Source organism: Schistocerca gregaria, unplaced genomic scaffold (assembly GCF_023897955.1).
Source record: "Schistocerca gregaria isolate iqSchGreg1 unplaced genomic scaffold, iqSchGreg1.2 ptg000180l, whole genome shotgun sequence".
In the NCBI taxonomy this organism is placed as follows: Eukaryota; Metazoa; Arthropoda; class Insecta; order Orthoptera; family Acrididae; genus Schistocerca; species Schistocerca gregaria.
This window is the reverse complement of record NW_026061730.1, coordinates 2,307,165-2,331,522: the sequence shown is the minus strand read 5'-3', so window position 1 is coordinate 2,331,522 and position 24,358 is coordinate 2,307,165. Positions and strand designations below refer to the sequence as shown.

Sequence of the window (24,358 nt, the reverse complement as noted above, 5' to 3'; positions counted from 1 at the left end):
CTGAAAAAGAAACATACCGTTTTAATGTAGCAATTGAGCAGTACGAAACCGTCTGAATGTTGCTGTTGACCATTTTGTACTTGGAGATGATCTTGAACCTGAAACACACACAACAAGACCGGTGTTAACTAGCGAAATGGTCGGCAGAGTGCCCTCACCGCGAGTTTTGACTGGCACTTGCACATCTAAAACAACGTCGGAAAGTAACTCGTTCGGCTTTTGAGTCACGTCAAGTATGTGTGTTAATTTTGACGCCGCTAGCTCTGCAGATTGTCATGCAATTCCTTTACCTCTCAGAAATGATTATGAAATAAAAGTGAAGTACGTGACGAGTGTGACGTTAGGAAAACATTAGGGAGCATGGAGAGATTCTGTATGGGACCACCCAACCCAAACGATTACTGTGTGATCTGCTGCCCAGCAGGTATCCAACGAGGCAACACGGCTAGTTCAGTCGGTAGAGCATGAGACTCTTATTCACAGGGTTGTGGGTTCGAGCCCTACGCTGGCTGGAACGGAATTTTTTTCCGCTGCAGATGTAAATTACCGATTTTCTGATTAACGTGATGTAATGGAAATAGCAACTATAAATTTGCCTACGTCTCCATCAGTCGCAAGAAAACTGTATTTGAAGTGAAGGTGATTTTGTAGACATGTGTGAAAGTCATGTTCTGAAGTGCAAGTGGTTTTGGTTGGAGAGAACACGGCTACGTGTCAGATGTGTAGCCAAGCAGTAATGGGTCGCCATTGCTGCAAATATTAGTCGAAAATATGAAGTGTTGTCAGCTGAAGTCTGATGATTCAGACAACCGTACGGACGAAGTACGCAAACGTGCCGCTAGGCGGCGCCTGTTTAGGTCAGTGGTAGAGCATTGGTCTAGTAAACCAGGGGTCGTGAGTACCATCCTCACAGGAGGAAGACAAATTTTGGAAATCAGTTGCGCATCGTGGCCGTATAGCAAACAGTATCTGTGATGAGGAACAATTAGCGACAGGAGTATTATTAAGAATTACTCTCAGATGTGATTAAGGCGAATGGCGCAGATAAAGCATTTGCCAAAGCGGTGCGGCATAATGTTGGACGAGGCAGTCTGAATTACATTTTATAGATGTATTTCTCACAAATCTCAGAGCCTCTCGCGGTCGTCGTCGTCGTCGTCGTCGTCGCCGCCGCCACCGCTTCTGCAGAAGTAGCAAATGGCCATCGTAGCAAATGCGGCGAGGAACACCCTGCCATCGATTCCGAATGCGCAAAGTGTGTGGTCTTCTTTTCCTGTCTATGTTTGGTCGGTCTCGTAAGAGGTTGAATGTAACGAATGGGTGGAAAAGAGTAAGGGGCAGGGGCTGTGTGGAACGAAAACACAGTTCCTCAGGGGGTGTGAGCGTTTCGAAATGGGTCGTATATAAGTTACACTTGGTCGTCAGTAACCGTGTGGCCTAATGGATAAGGCGTCGGACTTCGGATCCGAAGATTGCAGCTTCGAATCCTGTCACGGTCGTGTTTTTCCATTTCTGAAAAAGCAACATACCGTTTTAATGTAGCAATTGAGCAGTACGAAACCGTCTGAATGTTGCTGTTGACCATTTTGTGTATGGAGATGGTCTTGAGCTTGAACACACACAACAAGACCGGTGTTAACTAGCGAAATGGTCGGCAGAGTGGCCTCACCGCGAGGTGTGACTGGCACTTGCACATCTAAAACAACGTCGGAAAGTAACTCGTTCGACTTTTGAGTCACATCAAGTATGTGTGTTAATTTTGACGCCGCTAGCTCTGCAGATTTTCATGCAATTCCTTTACCTCTCAGAAGTGAATATGATATAAAAGTGAAGTACGTGACGAGTGTGACGTTAGGAAAACATTAGGCAGCATGGAGAGATTCTGTATGGGACCAACCAACCCAAACGAGTACTGTGTGATCTGCTGCCCAGCAGGTATCCAACGAGGCAGCACGGCTAGCTCAGTCGGTAGATCTTGAGACTCTTATTCGCAGGGTCGTGGGTACGAGCCCTACGCTGGGCGGAACGGAATTTTTCTCCGCTGCAGATGTAAATTACCGATTTTCTGATTAACGTGATGTAATGGAAATAGCAACTTTAAAATTTGCCTACGTCTCAATAAGTCGCAAGAAAACTGTATTTGAAGGTGAAGGTGATTTTGTAGACATGTGTGAAAGTCATGTTCTGAAGTGCAGGTGGTTTTGTTTGGAGAGAACACGGCTACGTGTCAGATGTGTAGCCAAGCAGTAATGGGTCGGCATAGCTGCTAATATTAGTCGAAAATATGAAGTGTTGTCAGCTGAAGTCTGATGATTCAGACGACCATACGGACGAAGTACGCAAAAGTGCCGCTAGGCGGCGCCTGTTTCGCTCTGTGGTAGAGCATTGGTCTAGTAAACCAGGGGTCGTGAGTTCCATCCTCACAGGAGGAAGACGAATCTTGGAAATCAGTTGCGCGTCGTGGCCGTATAGAAAGCAGTATCTGTGATGAGGAACAATTAGCGACAGGCGTATTATTAAGAATTACTCTCAGATGTGATTAAGGCGAATGGTGCAGATAAAGCATTTGCCAAAGCGGTACGGCATAAGGTTGGACGAGGCAGTCTGAATTACATTTTATAGATGTATTTCTCACAAATATCAGAGCCTCTCGCGGACGTCGTCGTCGTCGTCGTCGACGTCGTCTTCGCCGCCGCCGCTTCTGCAGAAGTAGCAAATGGCCATCGTAGCAAATGCGGCGAGGGACACCCTGCCATCGATTCCGAATGCGCAAAGTGTGTGGTCTTCTTTTCCTGTCTATGTTTGGTCGGTCTCGTAAGAGGTTGAATGTAACGAATGGGTGGGAAAGAGTAAGGGGCAGCGGCTGTGTGGAACGAAAACACAATTCCTCAGGGGGTGTGAGCGTTTCGAGATGAGTCGTATATAAGTTATACTTGGTCGTCAGTGACCGTGTGGCCTAATGGATAAGGCATCGGACTTCGGATCCGAAGATTGCAGGTTCGAATCCTGTCACGGTCGTGTTTTTCCAGTTCTGAAAAAGAAACATACCGTTTTAATGTAGCAATTGAGCAGTACGAAACCGTCTGAATGTTGCTGTTGACCATTTTGTACTTGGAGATGATCTTGAACCTGAAACACACACAACAAGACCGGTGTTAACTAGCGAAATGGTCGGCAGAGTGCCCTCACCGCGAGATTTGACTGGCACTTGCACATCTAAAACAACGTCGGAAAGTAACTCGTTCGGCTTTTGAGTCACATCAAGTATGTGTGTTAATTTTGACGCCGCTAGCTCTGCAGATTGTCATGCAATTCCTTTACCTCTCAGAAATGATTATGAAATAAAAGTGAAGTACGTGACGAGTGTGACGTTAGGAAAACATTAGGAAGCATGGAGAGATTCTGTATGGGACCACCCAACCCAAACGATTACTGTGTGATCTGCTGCCCAGCAGGTATCCAACGAGGCAGCACGGCTAGCTCAGTCGGTAGAGCATGAGACTCTTATTCACAGCGTCGTGGGTTCGAGCCCTACGCTGGCCGGACCGGAATTTTTTTCCGCTGCAGATGTAAATTACCGATTTTCTGATTAACGTGGTGTAATGGAAATAGCAACTTTAAAATTTGCCTACGTCTCCATCAGTCGCAAGAGAACTGTATTTGAAGTGAAGGTGATTTTGTAGACATGTGTGAAAGTCATGTTCTGAAGTGCAAGTGGTTTTGGTTGGAGAGAACACGGCTACGTGTCAGATGTGTAGCCAAGCAATAATGGGTCGCAATAGCTGCAAATATTAGTCGAAAATATGAAGTGTTGTCAGCTGAAGTCTGATGATTCAGACGACCGTACGGACGAAGTACGCAAAAGTGCCGCTAGGCGGCGCCTGTTTAGCTCAGTGGTAGAGCATTGGTCTAGTAAACCAGGGGTCGTGAGTTCCATCCTCACAGGAGGAAGACGAATCTTGGAAATCAGTTGCGCGTCGTGGCCGTATAGAAAGAAGTATCTGTGATGAGGAACAATTAGCGACAGGAGTATTATTAAGAATTACTCTCAGATGTGATTAAGGCGGATGGCGCAGATAAAGCATTTGCCAAAGCGGTATAGCATAAGGTGGGACGAGGCAGTCTGAATTACATTTTATAGATGTATTTCTCACAAATCTCAGCGCCTCTCACGGTCGTCGTCGTCGTCGTCGTCGTCGTCGTCGTCTTGCCGCCGCTTCTGCAGAAGTAACAAATGGCCATCGTAGCAAATGCGGCGAGGGGCACCCTGCCATCGATTCCGAATGCGCAAAGTGTGTGGTCTTCTTTTCCTGTCTATGTTTGGTCGGTCTCGTAAGAGGTTGAATGTAACGAATGGGTGGGAAAGAGTAAGGGGCAGCGGCTGTGTGGAACGAAAACACAATTCCTCAGGGGGTGTGAGCGTTTCGAGATGAGTCGCATATAAGTTACACTTGGTCGTCAGTGACCGTGTGGCCTAATGGATAAGGCGTCGGACTTCGGATCCGAAGATTGCAGGTTCGAATCCTGTCACAGTCGTGTTTTTCCAGTTCTGAAAAAGAAACATATCGTTTTAACGTAGCAATTGAGCAGTACGAAACCGTCTGAATGTTGCTGTTGAGCATTTTGTGCTTGGAGATGGTCTTGAGCATGAAACACACACAACAAGACAGGTGTTAACTAGCGAAATGGTCGGCAGAGTGGCCTCACCGCGAGGTGAGACTGGCACTTGCACATCTAAAACAACGTCGGAAATTAAATCGTTCGGCTTTTGAGTCACATCAAGTAAGTGTGTTAATTTTGACGCCGCTAGCTCTGCAGATTTTCATGCAATTCCTTTACCTCTCAGAAGTGAATATGATATAAAAGTGAAGTACGCGACGAGTGTGACGTTAGGAAAACATTAGGCAGCATGGACAGATTCTGTATGGGACCACAAAACCCAAACGAGTACTGTGTGATCTGCTACCCAGCAGGTATCCAACGCGGCAGCACGGCTAGCTCAGTCGGTAGAGCATGTGATTCTTAATCAGAGGGTCGTGGGTTCCAGCCCTACGCTGGGCGGAACGGAATTTTTTCCGCTGCAGATGTAAATTGCCGATTTTCTGACTAACGTGATGCAATGGAAATAGCAACTTTAAAATTTGCCTACGTCTCCATCAGTCGCAAGAGAACTGTATTTGAAGTGAAGGTGATTTTGTAGACATGTGTGAAAGTCATGTTCTGAAGTGCAAGTGGTTTTGGTTGGAGAGAACACGGCTACGTGTCAGATGTGTAGCCAAGCAGTAATGGGTCGCCATAGCTGCAAATATTAGTCGAAAATATGAAGTGTTGTCAGCTGAAGTCTGATGATTCAGACGACCGTACGGACGAAGTACGCAAAAGTGCCGCTAGGCGGCGCCTGTTTAGGTCAGTGGTAGAGCATTGGTCTAGTAAACCAGGGGTCGTGAGTTCCATCCTCACAGGAGGAAGACGAATTTTGTAAATCAGTTGCTCATCGTGGCCGTATAGCAAACAGTATGTGTGATGAGGAACAATTAGCGACAGGAGTATTATTAAGAATTACTCTCAGATGTGATTAATGCGAATGGCGCAGATAAAGCATTTGCCAAAGCGGTACGGCATAAGATTGGACGAGGCAGTCTGAATTACATTTTATAGATGTATTTCTCACAAATCTCAGAGCCTCTCGCGTTCGTCGTCGTCGTCGTCGTCGTCGTCGTCGCCGCCGCTTCTGCAGAAGTAGCAAATGGCCATCGTAGCAAATGCGGCGAGGGACACCCTGCCATCGATTCCGAATGCGCAAAGTGTGTGGTCTTGTTTTCCTGTCTATGTTTGGTCGGTCTCGTAAGAGGTTGAATGTAACAAATGGGTGGGAAAGAGTAAGGGGCAGCGGCTGTGTGGAGCGAAAGCACAATTCCTCAGGGGGTGTGAGCGTTTCGAGATGAGTCGTATATAAGTTACACTTGGTCGTCAGTGACCGTGTGGCCTAATGGATAAGGCGTCGGACTTCGGATCCGAAGATTGCAGGTTCGATTCCTGTCACGGTCGTGTTTTTCCAGTTGTGAAAAAGAAACATACCGTTTTAATGTAGCAATTGAGCAGTACGAAACCGTCTGAATGTTGCTGTTGACCATTTTGTGTATGGAGATGGTCTTGAGCTTGAACACACACAACAAGACCGGTGTTAACTAGCGAAATGGTCGGCAGAGTGGCCTCACCGCGAGGTGTGACTGGCACTTGCACATCTAAAACAACGTCGGAAAGTAACTCGTTCGGCTTTTGTGTCACATCAAGTATGTGTGTTAATTTTGACGCCGCTAGCTCTGCAGATTGTCATGCAATTCCTTTACCTCTCAGAAATGATTATGAAATAAAAGTGAAGTACGTGACGAGTGTGACGTTAGGAAAACATTAGGAAGCATGGAGAGATTCTGTATGGGACCACCCAACCCAAACGATTACTGTGTGATCTGCTGCCCAGCAGGTATCCAACGAGGCAGCACGGCTAGCTCAGTCGGTAGAGCATGAGACTCTTATTAACAGGGTCGTGGGATCGAGCCCTTCGCTGGCCGGAACGGAATTTTTTTCCGCTGCAGATGTAAATTACCGATTTTCTGATTAACGTGGTGTAATGGAAATAGCAACTTTAAAATTTGCCTACGTCTCCATCAGTCGCTAGAAAACTGTATTTGAAGTAAAGGTGATTTTGTAGACATGTGTGAAAGTCATGTTCTGAAGTGCAAGTGGTTTTGGTTGGAGAGAACACGGCTACGTGTCAGATGTGTAGCCAAGCAGTAATGGGTCGCAATAGCTGCAAATATTAGTCGAAAATATGAAGTGTTGTCAGCTGAAGTCTGATGATTCAGACGACCGTACGGACGAAGTACGCAAAAGTGCCGCTAGGCGGCGCCTGTTTAGCTCAGTGGTAGAGCATTGGTCTAGTAAACCAGGGGTCGTGAGTTCCATCCTCACAGGAGGAAGACGAATTTTGGAAATCAGTTGCGCATCGTGGCCGTATAGCAAACAGTATCTGTGATGAGGAACAATTAGCGACAGGAGTATTATTAAGAATTACTCTCAGATGAGATTAAGGCGAATGACGCAGATAAAGCATTTGCCAAAACGATACGGCATAAGTTTGGACGAGGCAGTCTGAATTACATTTTATAGATGTATTTCTCACAAATATCAGAGCCTCTCGCGGTCGTCGTCGTCGTCGTCGTCGTCGTCGTCGTCTTCGCCGCCGCCGCTTCTGCAGAAGTAGCAAATGGCCATCGTAGCAAATGCGGCGAGGGACACCCTGCCATCGATTCCGAATGCGCAAAGTGTGTGGTCTTCTTTTCCTGTCTATGTTTGGTCGGTCTCGTAAGAGGTTGAATGTAACGAATGGGTGGGAAAGAGTAAGGGGCAGCGGCTGTGTGGAACGAAAGCACAGTTCCTCAGGGGGTGTGAGCGTTTCGAAATGAGTCGTATGTAAGTTACAATTGGTCGTCAGTGACCGTGTGGCCTAATGGATAAGGCGTCGGACTTCGGATCCGAAGATTGCAGGTTCGAATCCTGTCACGGTCGTGTTTTTCCAGTTCTGAAAAAGAAACATACCGTTTTAATGTAGCAATTGAGCAGTACGAAACCGTCTGAATGTTGCTGTTGACCATTTTGTACTTGGAGATGGTCTTGAACCTGAAACACACACAACAAGACCGGTGTTAACTAGCGAAATGGTCGGCAGAGTGCCCTCACCGCGAGTTTTGACTGGCACTTGCACATCTAAAACAACGTCGGAAAGTAACTCGTTCGGCTTTTGAGTCACATCAAGTATGTGTGTTAATTTTGACGCCGCTAGCTCTGCAGATTGTCATGCAATTCCTTTACCTCTCAGAAATGATTATGAAATAAAAGTGAAGTACGTGACGAGTGTGACGTTAGGAAAACATTAGGAAGCATGGAGAGATTCTGTATGGGACCACCCAACCCAAACGATTACTGTGTGATCTGCTGCCCAGCAGGTATCCAACGAGGCAGCACGGCTAGCTCAGTCGGTAGAGCATGAGACTCTTATTCACAGGGTCGTGGGTTCGAGCCCTACGCTGGCCGGAACGGAATTTTTTTCCGCTGCAGATGTAAATTACCGATTTTCTGATTAACGTGGTGTAATGGAAATAGCAACTTTAAAATTTGCCTACGTCTCCATCAGTCGCTAGAAAACTGTATTTGAAGTGAAGGTGATTTTGTAGACATGTGTGAAAGTCGTGTTCTGAAGTGCAAGTGGTTTTGGTTGGAGAGAACACGGCTACGTGTCAGATGTGTAGCCAAGCAATAATGGGTCGCAATAGCTGCAAATATTAGTCGAAAATATGAAGTGTTGTCAGCTGAAGTCTGATGATTCAGACGACCGTACGGACGAAGTACGCAAAAGTGCCGCTAGGCGGCGCCTGTTTAGCTCAGTGGTAGAGCATTGGTCTAGTAAACCAGGGGTCGTGAGTTCCATCCTCACAGGAGGAAGACGAATCTTGGAAATCAGTTGCGCGTCGTGGCCGTATAGAAAGAAGTATCTGTGATGAGGAACAATTAGCGACAGGCGTATTATTAAGAATTACTCTCAGATGTGATTAAGGCGGATGGCGCAGATAAAGCATTTGCCAAAGCAGTATAGCATAAGGTGGGACGAGGCAGTCTGAATTACATTTTATAGATGTATTTCTCACAAATCTCAGAGCCTCTCACGGTCGTCGTCGTCGTCGTCGTCTTGCCGCCGCTTCTGCAGAAGTAACAAATGGCCATCGTAGCAAATGCGGCGAGGGACACCCTGCCATCGATTCCGAATGCGCAAAGTGTGTGGTCTTCTTTTCCTGTCTATGTTTGGTCGGTCTCGTAAGAGGTTGAATGTAACGAATGGGTGGGAAAGAGTAAGGGGCAGCGGCTGTGTGGAACGAAAACACAATTCCTCAGGGGGTGTGAGCGTTTCGAGATGAGTCGCATATAAGTTACACTTGGTCGTCAGTGACCGTGTGGCCTAATGGATAAGGCGTCGGACTTCGGATCCGAAGATTGCAGGTTCGAATCCTGTCACAGTCGTGTTTTTCCAGTTCTGAAAAAGAAACATATCGTTTTAACGTAGCAATTGAGCAGTACGAAACCGTCTGAATGTTGCTGTTGAGCATTTTGTGCTTGGAGATGGTCTTGAGCATGAAACACACACAACAAGACAGGTGTTAACTAGCGAAATGGTCGGCAGAGTGGCCTCACCGCGAGGTGAGACTGGCACTTGCACATCTAAAACAACGTCGGAAATTAAATCGTTCGACTTTTGAGTCACATCAAGTAAGTGTGTTAATTTTGACGCCGCTAGCTCTGCAGATTTTCATGCAATTCCTTTACCTCTCAGAAGTGAATATGATATAAAAGTGAAGTACGTGACGAGTGTGACGTTAGGAAAACATTAGGCAGCATGGACAAATTCTGTATGGGACCACAAAACCCAAACGAGTACTGTGTGATCTGCTACCCAGCAGGTATCCAACGCGGCAGCACGGCTAGCTCAGTCGGTAGAGCATGTGATTCTTAATCACAGGGTCGTGGGTTCGAGCCCTACGCTGGGCGGAACGGAATTTTTTCCGCTGCAGATGTAAATTACCGATTTTCTGACTAACGTGATGCAATGGAAATAGCAACTTTAAAATTTGCCTACGTCTCCATCAGTCGCAAGAGAACTGTATTTGAAGTGAAGGTGATTTTGTAGACATGTGTGAAAGTCATGTTCTGAAGTGCAAGTGGTTTTGGTTGGAGAGAACACGGCTACGTGTCAGATGTGTAGCCAAGCAGTAATGGGTCGCCATAGCTGCAAATATTAGTCGAAAATATGAAGTGTTGTCAGCTGAAGTCTGATGATTCAGACGACCGTACGGACGAAGTACGCAAAAGTGCCGCTAGGCGGCGCCTGTTTAGGTCAGTGGTAGAGCATTGGTCTAGTAAACCAGGGGTCGTGAGTTCCATCCTCACAGGAGGAAGACGAATTTTGTAAATCAGTTGCTCATCGTGGCCGTATAGCAAACAGTATGTGTGATGAGGAACAATTAGCGACAGGAGTATTATTAAGAATTACTCTCAGATGTGATTAATGCGAATTTCGCAGATAAAGCATTTGCCAAAGCGGTACGGCATAAGATTGGACGAGGCAGTCTGAATTACATTTTATAGATGTATTTCTCACAAATCTCAGAGCCTCTCGCGTTCGTCGTCGTCGTCGTCGTCGTCGTCGCCGCCGCCGCTTCTGCAGAAGTAGCAAATGGCCATCGTAGCAAATGCGGCGAGGGACACCCTGCCATCGATTCCGAATGCGCAAAGTGTGTGGTCTTGTTTTCCTGTCTATGTTTGGTCGGTCTCGTAAGAGGTTGAATGTAACAAATGGGTGGGAAAGAGTAAGGGGCAGCGGCTGTGTGGAACGAAAGCACAATTCCTCAGGGGGTGTGAGCGTTTCGAGATGAGTCGTATATAAGTTACACTTGGTCGTCAGTGACCGTGTGGCCTAATGGATAAGGCGTCGGACTTCGGATCCGAAGATTGCAGGTTCGAATCCTGTCACGGTCGTGTTTTTCCAGTTCTGAAAAAGAAACATACCGTTTTAATGTAGCAATTGAGCAGTACGAAACCGTCTGAATGTTGCTGTTGACCATTTTGTACTTGGAGATGATCTTGAACCTGAAACACACACAACAAGACCGGTGTTAACTAGCGAAATGGTCGGCAGAGTGCCCTCACCGCGAGTTTTGACTGGCACTTGCACATCTAAAACAACGTCGGAAAGTAACTCGTTCGGCTTTTGAGTCACATCAAGTATGTGTGTTAATTTTGACGCCGCTAGCTCTGCAGATTGTCATGCAATTCCTTTACCTCTCAGAAATGATTATGAAATAAAAGTGAAGTACGTGACGAGTGTGACGTTAGGAAAACATTAGGGAGCATGGAGAAATTCTGTATGGGACCACCCAACCCAAACGATTACTGTGTGATCTGCTGCCCAGCAGGTATCCAACGAGGCAGCACGGCTAGCTCAGTCGGTAGAGCATGAGACTCTTATACACAGGGTTGTGGGTTCGAGCCCTACGCTGGCCGGAACGGAATTTTTTTCCGCTGCAGATGTAAATTACCGATTTTCTGATTAACGTGATGTAATGGAAATAGCAACTATAAATTTGCCTACGTCTCCATCAGTCGCAAGAAAACTGTATTTGAAGTGAAGGTGATTTTGTAGACATGTGTGAAAGTCATGTTCTGAAGTGCAAGTGGTTTTGGTTGGAGAGAACACGGCTACGTGTCAGATGTGTAGCCAAGCAGTAATGGGTCGTCATTGCTGCAAATATTAGTCGAAAATATGAAGTGTTGTCAGCTGAAGTCTGGTGATTCAGACAACCGTACGGACGAAGTACGCAAACGTGCCGCTAGGCGGCGCCTGTTTAGGTCAGTGGTAGAGCATTGGTCTAGTAAACCAGGGGTCGTGAGTTCCATCCTCACAGGAGGAAGACGAATTTTGGAAATCAGTTGCGCATCGTGGCCGTATAGCAAACAGTATCTGTGATGAGGAACAATTAGCGACAGGAGTATTATTAAGAATTACTCTCAGATGAGATTAAGGCGAATGGCGCAGATAAAGCTTTTGCCAAAGCGGTACGGCATAAGGTTGGACGAGGCAGTCTGAATTACATTTTATAGATGTATTTCTCACAAATATCAGAGCCTCTCGCGGTCGTCGTCGTCGTCGTCGTCGTCGTCTTCGCCGCCGCCGCTTCTGCAGAAGTAGCAAATAGCCATCGTAGCAAATGCGGCGAGGGACACCCTGCCATCGATTCCGAATGCGCAAAGTGTGTGGTCTTCTTTTCCTGTCTATGTTTGGTCGGTCTCGTAAGAGGTTGAATGTAACGAATGGGTGGGAAAGAGTAAGGGGCAGCGGCTGTGTGGAACGAAAACACAATTCCTCAGGGGGTGTGAGCGTTTCGAGATGAGTCGTATATAAGTTATACTTAGTTGTCAGTGACCATGTGGCCTAATGGATAAGGCATCGGACTTCGGATCCGAAGATTGCAGGTTCGAATCCTGTCACGGTCGTGTTTTTCCAGTTCTGAAAAAGAAACATACCGTTTTAATGTAGCAATTGAGCAGTACGAAACCGTCTGAATGTTGCTGTTGACCATTTTGTACTTGGAGATGATCTTGAACCTGAAACACACACAACAAGACCGGTGTTAACTAGCGAAATGGTCGGCAGAGTGCCCTCACCGCGAGTTTTGACTGGCACTTGCACATCTAAAACAACGTCGGAAAGTAACTCGTTCGGATTTTGACTCACATCAAGTATGTGTGTTAATTTTGACGCCGCTAGCTCTGCAGATTGTCATGCAATTCCTTTACCTCTCAGAAATGATTATGAAATAAAAGTGAAGTACGTGACGAGTGTGACGTTAGGAAAACATTAGGGAGCATGGAGAAATTCTGTATGGGACCACCCAACCCAAACGATTACTGTGTGATCTGCTGCCCAGCAGGTATCCAACGAGGCAGCACGGCTAGCTCAGTCGGTAGAGCATGAGACTCTTATTCACAGGGTTGTGGGTTCGAGCCCTACGCTGGCCGGAACGGAATTTTTTTCCGCTGCAGATGTAAATTACCGATTTTCTGATTAACGTGATGTAATGGAAATAGCAACTATAAATTTGCCTACGTCTCCATCAGTCGCAAGAAAACTGTATTTGAAGTGAAGGTGATTTTGTAGACATGTGTGAAAGTCATGTTCTGAAGTGCAAGTGGTTTTGGTTGGAGAGAACACGGCTACGTGTCAGATGTGTAGCCAAGCAGTAATGGGTCGCCATTGCTGCAAATATTAGTCGAAAATATGAAGTGTTGTCAGCTGAAGTCTGATGATTCAGACAACCGTACGGACGAAGAACGCAAACGTGCCGCTAGGCGGCGCCTGTTTAGGTCAGTGGTAGAGCATTGGTCTAGTAAACCAGGGGTCGTGAGTTCCATCCTCACAGGAGGAAGACGAATTTTGGAAATCAGTTGCGCATCGTGGCCGTATAGCAAACAGTATCTGTGATGAGGAACAATTAGCGACAGGAGTATTATTAAGAATTACTCTCAGATGTGATTAAGGCGAATGGCGCAGATAAAGCATTTGCCAAAGCGGTACGGCATAAGGTTGGACGAGGCAGTCTGAATTACATTTTATAGATGTATTTCTCACAAATCTCAGAGCCTCTCGCGTTCGTCGTCGTCGTCGCCGTCGTCTTCGCCGAAGCCGCTTCTGCAGAAGTAGCAAATGGCCATCGTAGCAAATGCGGCGAGGGACACCCTGCCATCGATTCCGAATGCGCAAAGTGTGTGGTCTTGTTTTCCTGTCTATGTTTATTTGGTCTCGTAAGAGGCTGAATGTAACGAATGGGTGGGAAAGAGTAAGGGGCAGCGGCTGTGTGGAACGAAAGCACAGTTCCTCAGGGGGTGTGAGCGTTTCGAAATGAGTCGTATGTAAGTTACAATTGGTCGTCAGTGACCGTGTGGCCTAATGGATAAGTCGTCGGACTTCGGATCCGAAGATTGCAGGTTCGTATCCTGTCACGGTCGTGTTTTTCCAGTTCTGAAAAAGAAACATACCGTTTTAATGTAGCAATTGAGCAGTACGAAACCGTCTGAATGTTGCTGTTGACCATTTTGTACTTGGAGATGGTCTTGAACCTGAAACACACACAACAAGACCGGTGTTAACTAGCGAAATGGTCGGCAGAGTGCCCTCACCGCGAGTTTTGACTGGCACTTGCACATCTAAAACAACGTCGGAAAGTAACTCGTTCGGCTTTTGAGTCACATCAAGTATGTGTGTTAATTTTGACGCCGCTAGCTCTGCAGATTGTCATGCAATTCCTTTACCTCTCAGAAATGATTATGAAATAAAAGTGAAGTACGTGACGAGTGTGACGTTAGGAAAACATTAGGAAGCATGGAGAGATTCTGTATGGGACCACCCAACCCAAACGATTACTGTGTGATCTGCTGCCCAGCAGGTATCCAACGAGGCAGCACGGTTAGCTCAGTCGGTAGAGCATGAGACTCTTATTCACAGGGTCGTGGGTTCGAGCCCTACGCTGGCCGGAACGGAATTTTTTTCCGCTGCAGATGTAAATTACCGATTTTCTGATTAACGTGGTGTAATGGAAATAGCAACTTTAAAATTTGCCTACGTCTCCATCAGTCGCTAGAAAACTGTATTTGAAGTGAAGGTGATTTTGTAGACATGTGTGAAAGTCATGTTCTGAAGTGCAAGTGGTTTTGGTTGGAGAGAACACGGCTACGTGTCAGATGCGTAGCCAAGCAATAATGGGTCGCAATAGCTGCAAATATTAGTCGAAAATATGAAGTGTTGTCAGCTGAAGTCTGATGATTCAGACGACCGTACGGACGAAGTACGCAAAAGTGCCGCTAGGCGGCGCCTGTTTAGCTCAGTGGTGGAGCATTGGTCTAGTAAACCAGGGGTCGTGAGTTCCATCCTCACAGGAGGAAGACGAATCTTGGAAATCAGTTGCGCGTCGTGGCCGTATAGAAAGAAGTGTCTGTGATGAGGAACAATTAGCGACAGGCGTATTATTAAGAATTACTCTCAGATGTGATTAAGGCGGATGGCGCAGATAAAGCATTTGCCAAAGCGGTATAGCATAAGGTGGGACGAGGCAGTCTGAATTACATTTTATAGATGTATTTCTCACAAATCTCTGAGCCTCTCACGGTCGTCGTCGTCGTTGTCGTCGCCGCTTCTGCAGAAGTAGCAAATGGCCATCGTAGCAAATGCGGCGAGGGACACCCTGCCATCGATTCCGAATGCGCAAAGTGTGTGGTCTTGTTTTCCTGTCTATGTTTGGTCGGTCTCGTAAGAGGTTGAATGTAACAAATGGGTGGGAAAGAGTAAGGGGCAGCGGCTGTGTGGAACGAAAGCACAATTCCTCAGGGGGTGTGAGCGTTTCGAGATGAGTCGTATATAAGTTACACTTGGTCGTCAGTGACCGTGTGGCCTAATGGATAAGGCGTCGGACTTCGGATCCGAAGATTGCAGGTTCGAATCCTGTCACAGTCGTGTTTTTCCAGTTCTGAAAAAGAAACATATCGTTTTAACGTAGCAATTGAGCAGTACGAAACCGTCTGAATGTTGCTGTTGAGCATTTTGTGCTTGGAGATGGTCTTGAGCATGAAACACACACAACAAGACAGGTGTTAACTAGCGAAATGGTCGGCAGAGTGGCCTCACCGCGAGGTGTGACTGGCACTTGCACATCTAAAAGAACGTCGGAACATAAATCGTTCGACTTTTGAGTCACATCAAATAAGTGTGTTAATTTTGACGCCGCTAGCTCTGCAGATTTTCATGCAATTCCTTTACCTCTCAGAAGTGAATATGATATAAAAGTGAAGTACGTGACGAGTGTGACGTTAGGAAAACATTAGGCAGCATGGACAGATTCTGTATGGGACCACAAAACCCAAACGAGTACTGTGTGATCTGCTGCCCAGCAGGTATCCAACGAGGCAGCACGGCTAGCTCAGTCGGTAGAGCATGTGATTCTTAATCACAGGGTCGTGGGTTCGAGCCCTACGCTGGGCGGCACGGAATTTTTTCCGCTGCAGATGTAAATTACCGATTTTCTGACTAACGTGATGTAATGGAAATAGCAACTTTAAAATTTGCCTACGTCTCCATCAGTCGCAAGAAAACTGTATTTGAAGTGAAGGTGATTTTGTAGACATGTGTGAAAGTCATGTTCTGAAGTGCAAGTGGTTTTGGTTGGAGAGAACACGGCTACGTGTCAGATGTGTAGTCAAGCAGTAATGGGTCGCCATAGCTGCAAATATTAGTCGAAAATATGAAGTGTTGTCAGCTGAAGTCTGATGATTCAGACGACCGTACGGACGAAGTACGCAAAAGTTCCGCTAGGCCGCGCCTCTTTAGCTCAGTGGTAAAGCACTGGTCTAGTAAACCAGGGGTCGTGAGTTCCATCCTCACAGGAGGAAGGCAAATTTTGGAAATCAGTTGCGCATCATGGCCGCATAGCAAACAGTATCTGTGATGACGAACAATTAGCGACAGGCGTTTTATTAAGAATTGCTCTGAGATGTGATTAAGGCGAATGGCGCAGGTAAAGCATTTGCCAAAGCTGTATGGCATAAGGTGGGACGAGGCAGTCTGAATTACATTTTATAGATGTATTTCTCACAAATCTCTGAGCCTCTCACGGTCGTCGTCGTCGTTGTCGTCGCCGCTTCTGCAGAAGTAGCAAATGGCCATCGTAGCAAATGCGGCGAGGGACACCCTGCCATCGATTCCGAATGCGCAAAGTGTGTGGTCTTGTTTTCCTGTCTATGTTTGGTCGGTCTCGTAAGAGGTTGAATGTAACGAATGGGTGGGAAAGAGTAAGGGGCAGCGGCTGTGTGGAACGAAAACACAATTCCTCAGGGGGTGTGAGCGTATCGAGATGAGTCGTATATAAGTTATACTAGATCGTCAGTGACCGTGTGGCCTAATGTATAAGGCGTCGGTCTTTGGATCCGAAGATTGCAGGTTCGAATCCTGTCACGGTCGTGCTTTTCCAGTTCTGAAAAAGAAACGTACCGTTTTAATGTAGCAATTGTGCAGTACGAAACCGTCTGATTGTTGCTGTTGACCATTTTGTGCTTGGAGATGGTCTTGAGCTTGAAACACACACAATAAGACCGGTGTTAACTAGCGAAATGGTCGGCAGAGTGCCCACACCACGTGGTTTGACTGGCACTTGCACATCTAAAACAACGTCGGAAAGTAACTCGGTTCGGCTTTTGAGTCACGTCAAGTATGTGTGTTAATTTTGACGCCGCAAGCTCTGCAGATTGTCATGCAATTCCTATACCTCTCAGAATTGATTATGAAATAAAAGTGAAGTACGTGACGATTGTGACGTTAGGAAAACATTAGGCAGCATGGAGAAATTCTGTATGGGACCAACAAACCCAAACGAGTACTGTGTAATCTGCTACCCAGCAGGTATCAACGAGGCAGCAGTGCCAGCTCAGTCGGTAGAGCATGAGACTCTTAATCACAAGGTCGTGTGTTCGAGCCCCACGCTGGGCGGAACGGAATTTTTCTCCGCTGCAGATGTAAATTACCGATTTTCTGGTTAACGTGATGTAATGGAAATAGCAACTTTAAAATTTGCCTACGTCTCAATCAGTCGCAAGAAAACTGTATCTGAAGGTGAAGGTGATTTTGTAGACATGTGTGAAAGTCATGTTCTGAAGTGCAGGTGGTTTTGTTTGGAGAGAACATCGGCTACGTGTCAGATGTTTAGCCAAGCAGTAATGGGTCGCCATAGCTGCAAATATTAGTCGAAAATATGAAGTGTTGTCAGCTGAAGTCTGATGATTCAGACGACCGTACGGACGAAGTACGCAAAAGTTCCGCTAGGCCGCGCCTCTTTAGCTCAGTGGTAGAGCACTGGTCTAGTAAACCAGGAGTCGTGAGTTCCATCCTCACAGGAGGAAGGCAAATTTTGGAAATCAGTTGCGCATCATGGCCGCATAGCAAACAGTATCTGTGATGACGAACAATTAGCGACAGGCGTTTTATTAAGAATTACTCTCAGATGTGATTAAGGCGAATGGCGCAGATAAAGCATTTGCCAAAGCTGTATGGCATAAGGTGGGACGAGGCAGTCTGAATTACATTTTATAGATGTGTTTCTCACAAATCTCTGAGCCTCTCACAGTGGTCGACGTCGTCGTCGTTGTCGCCGCCGCCGCCGCTTCTGCAGAAGTAGCAAATGGCCATTGTAGCAAATGCGGCGAGGGACACCCTGCCATCGATTCCGAATGCGCAAAGTGTGTGGTCTTGTTTTCCTGTCTGTGTTTGGTCGGTTTCGTAAGAGCTTGAATGTAAAGAATGGGTGGGAAAGAGTAAGGGGCAGCGGCTGTGTGGAACGAAAACACAATCCCTCAGGGGGTGTGAGCGTTTCGAGATGAGTCGTACATAAGTTATACTAGATCGTCAGTGACCGTGTGGCCCAATGGATAAGGCGTCGGACTTCGGATCCGAAGATTGCAGGTTCGAATCCTGTCACGGTCGTGCTTTTCCAGTTCTGAAAAAGAAACATACCGTTTTAATGTAGCAATTGTGCAGTACGAAACCGTCTGAATGTTGCTGTTGACCATTTTGTGCATGGAGATGGTCTTGAGCTTGAAACACACACAATAAGACCGGTGTTAACTAGCGAAATGGTCGGCAGAGTGCCCACACCACGAGGTTTGACTGGCACTTGCACATCTAAAACAACGTCGGAAAGTAACTCGTTCGGCTTTTGAGTCACGTCAAGTATGTGTGTTAATTTTGACGCCGCTAGCTCTGCAGATTGTCATGCAACTCCTTTACCTCTCAGAAATGATTATGAAATAAAAGTGAAGTACGTGACGAGTGTGACGTTAGGAAAACATTAGGAAGCATGGAGAGATTCTGTATGGGACCACCCAACCCAAACGAGTACTGTGTGATATGCTACCCAGCAGATATCCACCGAGGCAGCACGGCTTGCTCAGTCGGTAGAGCATGAGACTCTTAATCACAGGGTCGTGGGTTCGAGGCCTACGCTGGGCGGAACGGAATTTTTCTCCGCTGCAGATGTAAATTACCGATTTTCTGATTAACGTGATGTAATGGAAATAGCAACTTTAAAATTTGCCTACGTCTCAATCAGTCGCAAGAAAACTGTATTTGAAGGTGAAGGTGATTTTGTAGACATGTGTGAAAGTCATGTTCTGAAGTGCAGGTGGTTTTGTTTGGAGAGAACATCGGCTACGTGTCAGATGTTTAGCCAAGCAGTAATGGGTCACCATAGCTGCAAATATTAGTCGAAAATATGAAGTGTTGTCAGCTGAAGTCTGATGATTCAGACGACCGTACGGACGAAGTACGCAAAAGTTCCGCTAGGCCGCGCCTCTTTAGCTCAGTGGTAGAGCACTGGTCTAGTAAACCAGGAGTCGTGAGTTCCATCCTCACAGGAGGAAGACGAATTTTGGAAATCAGTTGCGCGTCATGGCCGTATAGCAAACAGTATCTGTGATGACGAACAATTAGCGACAGGCGTTTTATTAAGAATTGCTCTCAGATGTGATTAAGCCGAATGGCGCAGATAAAGCATTTGCCAAAGCTGTATGGCATAAGGTGGGACGAGGCAGTCTGAATTACATTTTATAGATGTATTTCTCACAAATATATGAGCCTCCCACGGTCGTCGTCGTTGTCGCCGCCGCCGCCGCTTCTGCAGAAGTAGCAAATGGCCATCGTAGCAAATGCGGCGAGGGACACCCTGCCATCGATTCCGAATGCGCAAAGTGTGTGGTCTTGTTTTCCTGTCTATGTTTGGTCGGTCTCGTAAGACGTTGAATGTAACAAATGGGTGGGAAAGAGTAAGGGGCAGCGGCTGTGTGGAACGAAAGCACAATTCCTCAGGGGGTGTGAGCGTTTCGAGATGAGTCGTATATAAGTTACACTTGGTCGTCAGTGACCGTGTGGCCTAATGGATAAGGCGTCGGACTTCGGATCCGAAGATTGCAGGTTCGAATCCTGTCACAGTCGTGTTTTTCCAGTTCTGAAAAAGAAACATATCGTTTTAACGTAGCAATTGAGCAGTACGAAACCGTCTGAATGTTGCTGTTGAGCATTTTGTGCTTGGAGATGGTCTTGAGCATGAAACACACACAACAAGACAGGTGTTAACTAGCGAAATGGTCGGCAGAGTGGCCTCACCGCGAGGTGTGACTGGCACTTGCACATCTAAAAGAACGTCGGAACATAAATCGTTCGACTTTTGAGTCACATCAAGTAAGTGTGTTAATTTTGACGCCGCTAGCTCTGCAGATTTTCATGCAATTCCTTTACCTCTCAGAAGTGAATATGATATAAAAGTGAAGTACGTGACGAGTGTGACGTTAGGAAAACATTAGGCAGCATGGACAGATTCTGTATGGGACCACAAAACCCAAACGAGTAATGTGTGATCTGCTGCCCAGCAGGTATCCAACGAGGCAGCACGGCTAGCTCAGTCGGTAGAGCATGTGATTCTTAATCACAGGGTCGTGGGTTCGAGCCCTACGCTGGGCGGCATGGAATTTTTTCCGCTGCAGATGTAAATTACCGATTTTCTGACTAACGTGATGTAATGGAAATAGCAACTTTAAAATTTGCCTACGTCTCCATCAGTCGCAAGAAAACTGTATTTGAAGTGAAGGTGATTTTGTAGACATGTGTGAAAGTCATGTTCTGAAGTGCAAGTGGTTTTGGTTGGAGAGAACACGGCTACGTGTCAGATGTGTAGTCAAGCAGTAATGGGTCGCCATAGCTGCAAATATTAGTCGAAAATATGAAGTGTTGTCAGCAGAAGTCTGATGATTCAGACGACCGTACGGACGAAGTACGCAAAAGTTCCGCTAGGCCGCGCCTCTTTAGCTCAGTGGTAAAGCACTGGTCTAGTAAACCAGGGGTCGTGAGTTCCATCCTCACAGGAGGAAGGCAAATTTTGGAAATCAGTTGCGCATCATCGCCGCATAGCAAACAGTATCTGTGATGACGAACAATTAGCGACAGGCGTTTTATTAAGAATTGCTCTGAGATTTGATTAAGGCGAATGGCGCAGGTAAAGCATTTGCCAAAGCTGTATGGCATAAGGTGGGACGAGGCAGTCTGAATTACATTTTATAGATGTATTTCTCACAAATCTCTGAGCCTCTCACGGTCGTCGTCGTCGTTGTCATCGCCGCTTCTGCAGAAGTAGCAAATGGCCATCGTAGCAAATGCGGCGAGGGACACCCTGCCATCGATTCCGAATGCGCAAAGTGTGTGGTCTTGTTTTCCTGTCTATGTTTGGTCGGTTTCGTAAGAGCTTGAATGTAAAGAATGGGTGGGAAAGAGTAAGGGGCAGCGGCTGTGTGGAACGAAAACACAATCCCTCAGGGGGTGTGAGCGTTTCGAGATGAGTCGTACATAAGTTATACTAGATTGTCAGTGACCGTGTGGCCTAATGGATAAGGCGTCGGACTTCGGATCCGAAGATTGCAGGTTCGAATCCTGTCACAGTCGTGCTTTTCCAGTTCTGAAAAAGAAACATACCGTTTTAATGTAGCAATTGTGCAGTACGAAACCGTCTGAATGTTGCTGTTGACCATTTTGTGCATGGAGATGGTCTTGAGCTTGAAACACACACAATAAGACCGGTGTTAACTAGCGAAATGGTCGGCAGAGTGCCCACACCACGAGGTTTGACTGGCGCTTGCACATCTAAAACAACGTCGGAAAGTAACTCGTTCGGCTTTTGAGTCACGTCAAGTATGTGTGTTAATTTTGACGCCGCTAGCTCTGCAGATTGTCATGCAACTCCTTTACCTCTCAGAAATGATTATGAAATAAAAGTGAAGTACGTGACGAGTGTGACGTTAGGAAAACATTAGGCAGCATGGAGAAATTCTGTATGGGACCAACAAACCCAAACGAGTACTGTGTGATATGCTACCCAGCAGATATCCACCGAGGCAGCACGGCTTGCTCAGTCGGTAGAGCATGAGACTCTTAATCACAGGGTCGTGGGTTCGAGCCCTACGCTGGGCGGAACGGAATTTTTCTCCGCTGCAGATGTAAATTACCGATTTTCTGATTAACGTGATGTAATGGAAATAGCAACTTTAAAATTTGCCTACGTCTCCATCAGTCGCAAGAAAACTGTATTTGAAGGTGAAGGTGATTTTGTAGACATGTGTGAAAGTCATGTTCTGAAGTGCAGGTGGTTTTGTTTGGAGAGAACATCGGCTACGTGTCAGATGTTTAGCCAAGCAGTAATGGGTCACCATAGCTGCAAATATTAGTCGAAAATATGAAGTGTTGTCAGCTGAAGTCTGATGATTCAGACGACCGTACGGACGAAGTACGCTAAAGTTCCGCTAGGCCGCGCCTCTTTAGCTCAGTGGTAGAGCACTGGTTTGGTAAACCAGGAGTCGTGAGTTCCATCCTCACAGGAGGAAGACGAATTTTGGAAATCAGTTGCGCGTCATGGCCGTATAGCAAACAGTATCTGTGATGACGAACAATTAGCGACAGGCGTTTTATTAAGAATTGCTCTCAGATGTGATTAAGCCGAATGGCGCAGATAAAGCATTTGCCAAAGCTGTATGGCATAAGGTGGGACGAGGCAGTCTGAATTACATTTTATAGATGTATTTCTCACAAATATCTGAGCCTCCCACGGTCGTCGTCGTTGTCGCCGCCGCCGCCGCTTCTGCAGAAGTAGCAAATGGCCATCGTAGCAAATGCGGCGAGGGACACCCTGCCATCGATTCCGAATGCGCAAAGTGTGTGGTCTTGTTTTCCTGTCTATGTTTGGTCGGTCTCGTAAGAGGTTGAATGTAACGAATGGGTGGGAAAGAGTAAGGGGCAGCGGCTGTGTGGAACGAAAGCACAATTCCTCAGGGGGTGTGAGCGTTTCGAGATGAGTCGTATATAAGTTATACTTGGTCGTCAGTGACCGTGTGGCCTAATGGATAGACAGTTCCGCTTGAGACGCGACAGCGATCGGACGTGCTGTGTATTCGATCCGCCGTTACCTTCTGTGTGTGACGTTTCTTTGTCTTCTGTTTTTCTTTGTTTCATTGCCTTAGTGTTTGTTTTGTGTCTTGCGTTGTATTGCGGCTTTTGCGCATTAATTAAGAGTTATGGTTTCCCGGTTGTTTCCGCGGAAGTGTACTCTCAGTTTTCAGTTTAACAAGGCTACCAGGAATGTCCAACCGACATCGTTGGAAATTCACGAATGGATTGTGGACACGATTGTCATTACATCGGACCAGGTACATACGGCGTATTTTGATACAGAATTATACTGCTTTTTTGTGAAATTGTTGAACCCGGTTTTGCTGGATAAGATATTACTTAAACATGGTGAGCAAGTGTCGTTCCGTCATAGGGATGGTTCTGTTAGCAGTGTTACTGTCTCAAATGCTGAAATTACGTATACCACAGTTCGGGTTTACAATTTACCCCCTGAAGTTGACAACAGGTATCTTAAGGAAGCTTTGCTTGGTTATGGTACTGTTCGGTCAATTAGAAATGAACGTTGGTCTGCACAACATAAGCTGCAATGTTATAATGGTGTCAGATCAGTTGAAATGCATATTAAGTCTAATATACCGTCCCATCTGGTTGTATGTGGTTATCGTGTACATCTTACTTATGAGAGGCAGTTTGGTACATGTTTCCTATGTAATGAACATGGTCATGTTCGAGCTAATTGCCCTAAGCGGGTATTTGTGCTTAAAAATGGCCTAGCACAGCGCCGCAAATTAACGGTTGCCGATCTTGTGCCAGCAGCTTCCTCCACTGTTTCCTATCTGCCTCCTGCAGTAGCTTCTTCACAACAGGTGTCACCCTCCCCTGATGCAGGTTTTCCTCCGCTACCCACTCGCCCAGACGTATCGGCTGCTCCTATACCGATTCCGTCTGTTTCCAACAACAAACGCCGTCGTGCTAGTGATACCGGTAGCACTGATGACGAAGCTGCTGTTTCGCAGCCGGTTTGCGAATCTCATGAGAGAATTCCAGAATCTCCCATGCCTGTTTCGGAATCTGTTCCCGCTATGTCTCCTGCTTTGCCTGATGACGTCAAACTTGCTGCCATGCCGTCGGCGCAAGAGCCACAACATTCGGTCGAGGTGTTGTTGATATCCCCACCGCCACAGGCATCACAACATGTTGACGACACTTCGGTGGAGACGGCTGTTTGTCGGAACACCGCTCCTAGAACTGCGCGCTCCGCATCAGCAGACTCCAAACCTATCTTACCACCTCCTACACTTCCAATACCTACACATTCTGAAACCGGTGCCGATGTTCCTGATGCAGTTGTCCCCTTGATGGCTCCTCCTTCTGACTCCTCTCGCCCTGCTAATCCTTCGGACGCTTTGGTTGACGTGCCTGATCTCGAACCCCCCACTCCGCCTGCTCTTGAATCTGGTGTGCATCAGATACGTCGTCGCGTGAAAGTGCCCCCCAATCTCCACGCGGTGCGGAAGAAACATAAGCATGCGAAGGACGACTCTGATTCCGTTGATTCTGGACAATCACCCTCTGCCATGTCTGATGTTGATGATATGGATGTAGTTGCTTCTAGTGTGGTGTAGTTTGGGTTCATTTCCCATTTTTTGGTAGATGTTGCAGGCGTACACGTTCATTACCTTAAATATAAATGGCATTCAATCTGCTCTGAAGTTAGCGTCTCTGCAGCAGTTTATTTATGACTCTGCAGCTGATATTGTTTTC

General features: G+C 46.6%; 25 non-coding genes across 25 annotated transcripts; all 25 read left to right on the top strand.

The window, feature by feature from the left end:
* The first annotated feature begins 1,426 nt into the window (after positions 1-1,426).
* On the top strand, positions 1,427-1,499 carry Trnar-ucg (transfer RNA arginine (anticodon UCG)). Its single transcript has one exon. It is a non-coding gene; the product is annotated as a tRNA-Arg (tRNA).
* A 1,446-nt stretch (positions 1,500-2,945) lies between these two features.
* Trnar-ucg (transfer RNA arginine (anticodon UCG)) lies at positions 2,946-3,018 on the top strand. Its single transcript has one exon. It is a non-coding gene; the product is annotated as a tRNA-Arg (tRNA).
* Positions 3,019-3,466: 448 nt separating this feature from the next.
* Positions 3,467-3,543, top strand: Trnak-cuu (transfer RNA lysine (anticodon CUU)). The gene has a single exon. It is a non-coding gene; the product is annotated as a tRNA-Lys (tRNA).
* A 920-nt stretch (positions 3,544-4,463) lies between these two features.
* On the top strand, positions 4,464-4,536 carry Trnar-ucg (transfer RNA arginine (anticodon UCG)). The gene has a single exon. It is a non-coding gene; the product is annotated as a tRNA-Arg (tRNA).
* A 1,439-nt stretch (positions 4,537-5,975) lies between these two features.
* Trnar-ucg (transfer RNA arginine (anticodon UCG)) lies at positions 5,976-6,048 on the top strand. The gene has a single exon. It is a non-coding gene; the product is annotated as a tRNA-Arg (tRNA).
* Positions 6,049-7,496: 1,448 nt separating this feature from the next.
* On the top strand, positions 7,497-7,569 carry Trnar-ucg (transfer RNA arginine (anticodon UCG)). Its single transcript has one exon. It is a non-coding gene; the product is annotated as a tRNA-Arg (tRNA).
* Positions 7,570-8,017: 448 nt separating this feature from the next.
* Trnak-cuu (transfer RNA lysine (anticodon CUU)) lies at positions 8,018-8,094 on the top strand. Its single transcript has one exon. It is a non-coding gene; the product is annotated as a tRNA-Lys (tRNA).
* A 908-nt stretch (positions 8,095-9,002) lies between these two features.
* Positions 9,003-9,075, top strand: Trnar-ucg (transfer RNA arginine (anticodon UCG)). The gene has a single exon. It is a non-coding gene; the product is annotated as a tRNA-Arg (tRNA).
* Positions 9,076-9,527: 452 nt separating this feature from the next.
* Positions 9,528-9,600, top strand: Trnak-cuu (transfer RNA lysine (anticodon CUU)). The gene has a single exon. It is a non-coding gene; the product is annotated as a tRNA-Lys (tRNA).
* A 914-nt stretch (positions 9,601-10,514) lies between these two features.
* Positions 10,515-10,587, top strand: Trnar-ucg (transfer RNA arginine (anticodon UCG)). Its single transcript has one exon. It is a non-coding gene; the product is annotated as a tRNA-Arg (tRNA).
* A 1,442-nt stretch (positions 10,588-12,029) lies between these two features.
* Trnar-ucg (transfer RNA arginine (anticodon UCG)) lies at positions 12,030-12,102 on the top strand. Its single transcript has one exon. It is a non-coding gene; the product is annotated as a tRNA-Arg (tRNA).
* A 448-nt stretch (positions 12,103-12,550) lies between these two features.
* Positions 12,551-12,627, top strand: Trnak-cuu (transfer RNA lysine (anticodon CUU)). The gene has a single exon. It is a non-coding gene; the product is annotated as a tRNA-Lys (tRNA).
* Positions 12,628-15,042: 2,415 nt separating this feature from the next.
* Trnar-ucg (transfer RNA arginine (anticodon UCG)) lies at positions 15,043-15,115 on the top strand. The gene has a single exon. It is a non-coding gene; the product is annotated as a tRNA-Arg (tRNA).
* A 452-nt stretch (positions 15,116-15,567) lies between these two features.
* Trnak-cuu (transfer RNA lysine (anticodon CUU)) lies at positions 15,568-15,640 on the top strand. The gene has a single exon. It is a non-coding gene; the product is annotated as a tRNA-Lys (tRNA).
* A 335-nt stretch (positions 15,641-15,975) lies between these two features.
* On the top strand, positions 15,976-16,047 carry Trnat-agu (transfer RNA threonine (anticodon AGU)). The gene has a single exon. It is a non-coding gene; the product is annotated as a tRNA-Thr (tRNA).
* Positions 16,048-16,542: 495 nt separating this feature from the next.
* On the top strand, positions 16,543-16,615 carry Trnaq-uug (transfer RNA glutamine (anticodon UUG)). Its single transcript has one exon. It is a non-coding gene; the product is annotated as a tRNA-Gln (tRNA).
* An 863-nt stretch (positions 16,616-17,478) lies between these two features.
* Positions 17,479-17,550, top strand: Trnat-agu (transfer RNA threonine (anticodon AGU)). The gene has a single exon. It is a non-coding gene; the product is annotated as a tRNA-Thr (tRNA).
* A 507-nt stretch (positions 17,551-18,057) lies between these two features.
* Trnar-ucg (transfer RNA arginine (anticodon UCG)) lies at positions 18,058-18,130 on the top strand. The gene has a single exon. It is a non-coding gene; the product is annotated as a tRNA-Arg (tRNA).
* Positions 18,131-18,993: 863 nt separating this feature from the next.
* On the top strand, positions 18,994-19,065 carry Trnat-agu (transfer RNA threonine (anticodon AGU)). The gene has a single exon. It is a non-coding gene; the product is annotated as a tRNA-Thr (tRNA).
* A 498-nt stretch (positions 19,066-19,563) lies between these two features.
* Trnar-ucg (transfer RNA arginine (anticodon UCG)) lies at positions 19,564-19,636 on the top strand. The gene has a single exon. It is a non-coding gene; the product is annotated as a tRNA-Arg (tRNA).
* A 452-nt stretch (positions 19,637-20,088) lies between these two features.
* Positions 20,089-20,161, top strand: Trnak-cuu (transfer RNA lysine (anticodon CUU)). Its single transcript has one exon. It is a non-coding gene; the product is annotated as a tRNA-Lys (tRNA).
* Positions 20,162-20,496: 335 nt separating this feature from the next.
* On the top strand, positions 20,497-20,568 carry Trnat-agu (transfer RNA threonine (anticodon AGU)). Its single transcript has one exon. It is a non-coding gene; the product is annotated as a tRNA-Thr (tRNA).
* A 495-nt stretch (positions 20,569-21,063) lies between these two features.
* Trnar-ucg (transfer RNA arginine (anticodon UCG)) lies at positions 21,064-21,136 on the top strand. Its single transcript has one exon. It is a non-coding gene; the product is annotated as a tRNA-Arg (tRNA).
* Positions 21,137-21,588: 452 nt separating this feature from the next.
* Positions 21,589-21,661, top strand: Trnak-cuu (transfer RNA lysine (anticodon CUU)). The gene has a single exon. It is a non-coding gene; the product is annotated as a tRNA-Lys (tRNA).
* A 338-nt stretch (positions 21,662-21,999) lies between these two features.
* On the top strand, positions 22,000-22,071 carry Trnat-ggu (transfer RNA threonine (anticodon GGU)). Its single transcript has one exon. It is a non-coding gene; the product is annotated as a tRNA-Thr (tRNA).
* The last annotated feature ends 2,287 nt before the right edge of the window (positions 22,072-24,358 follow it).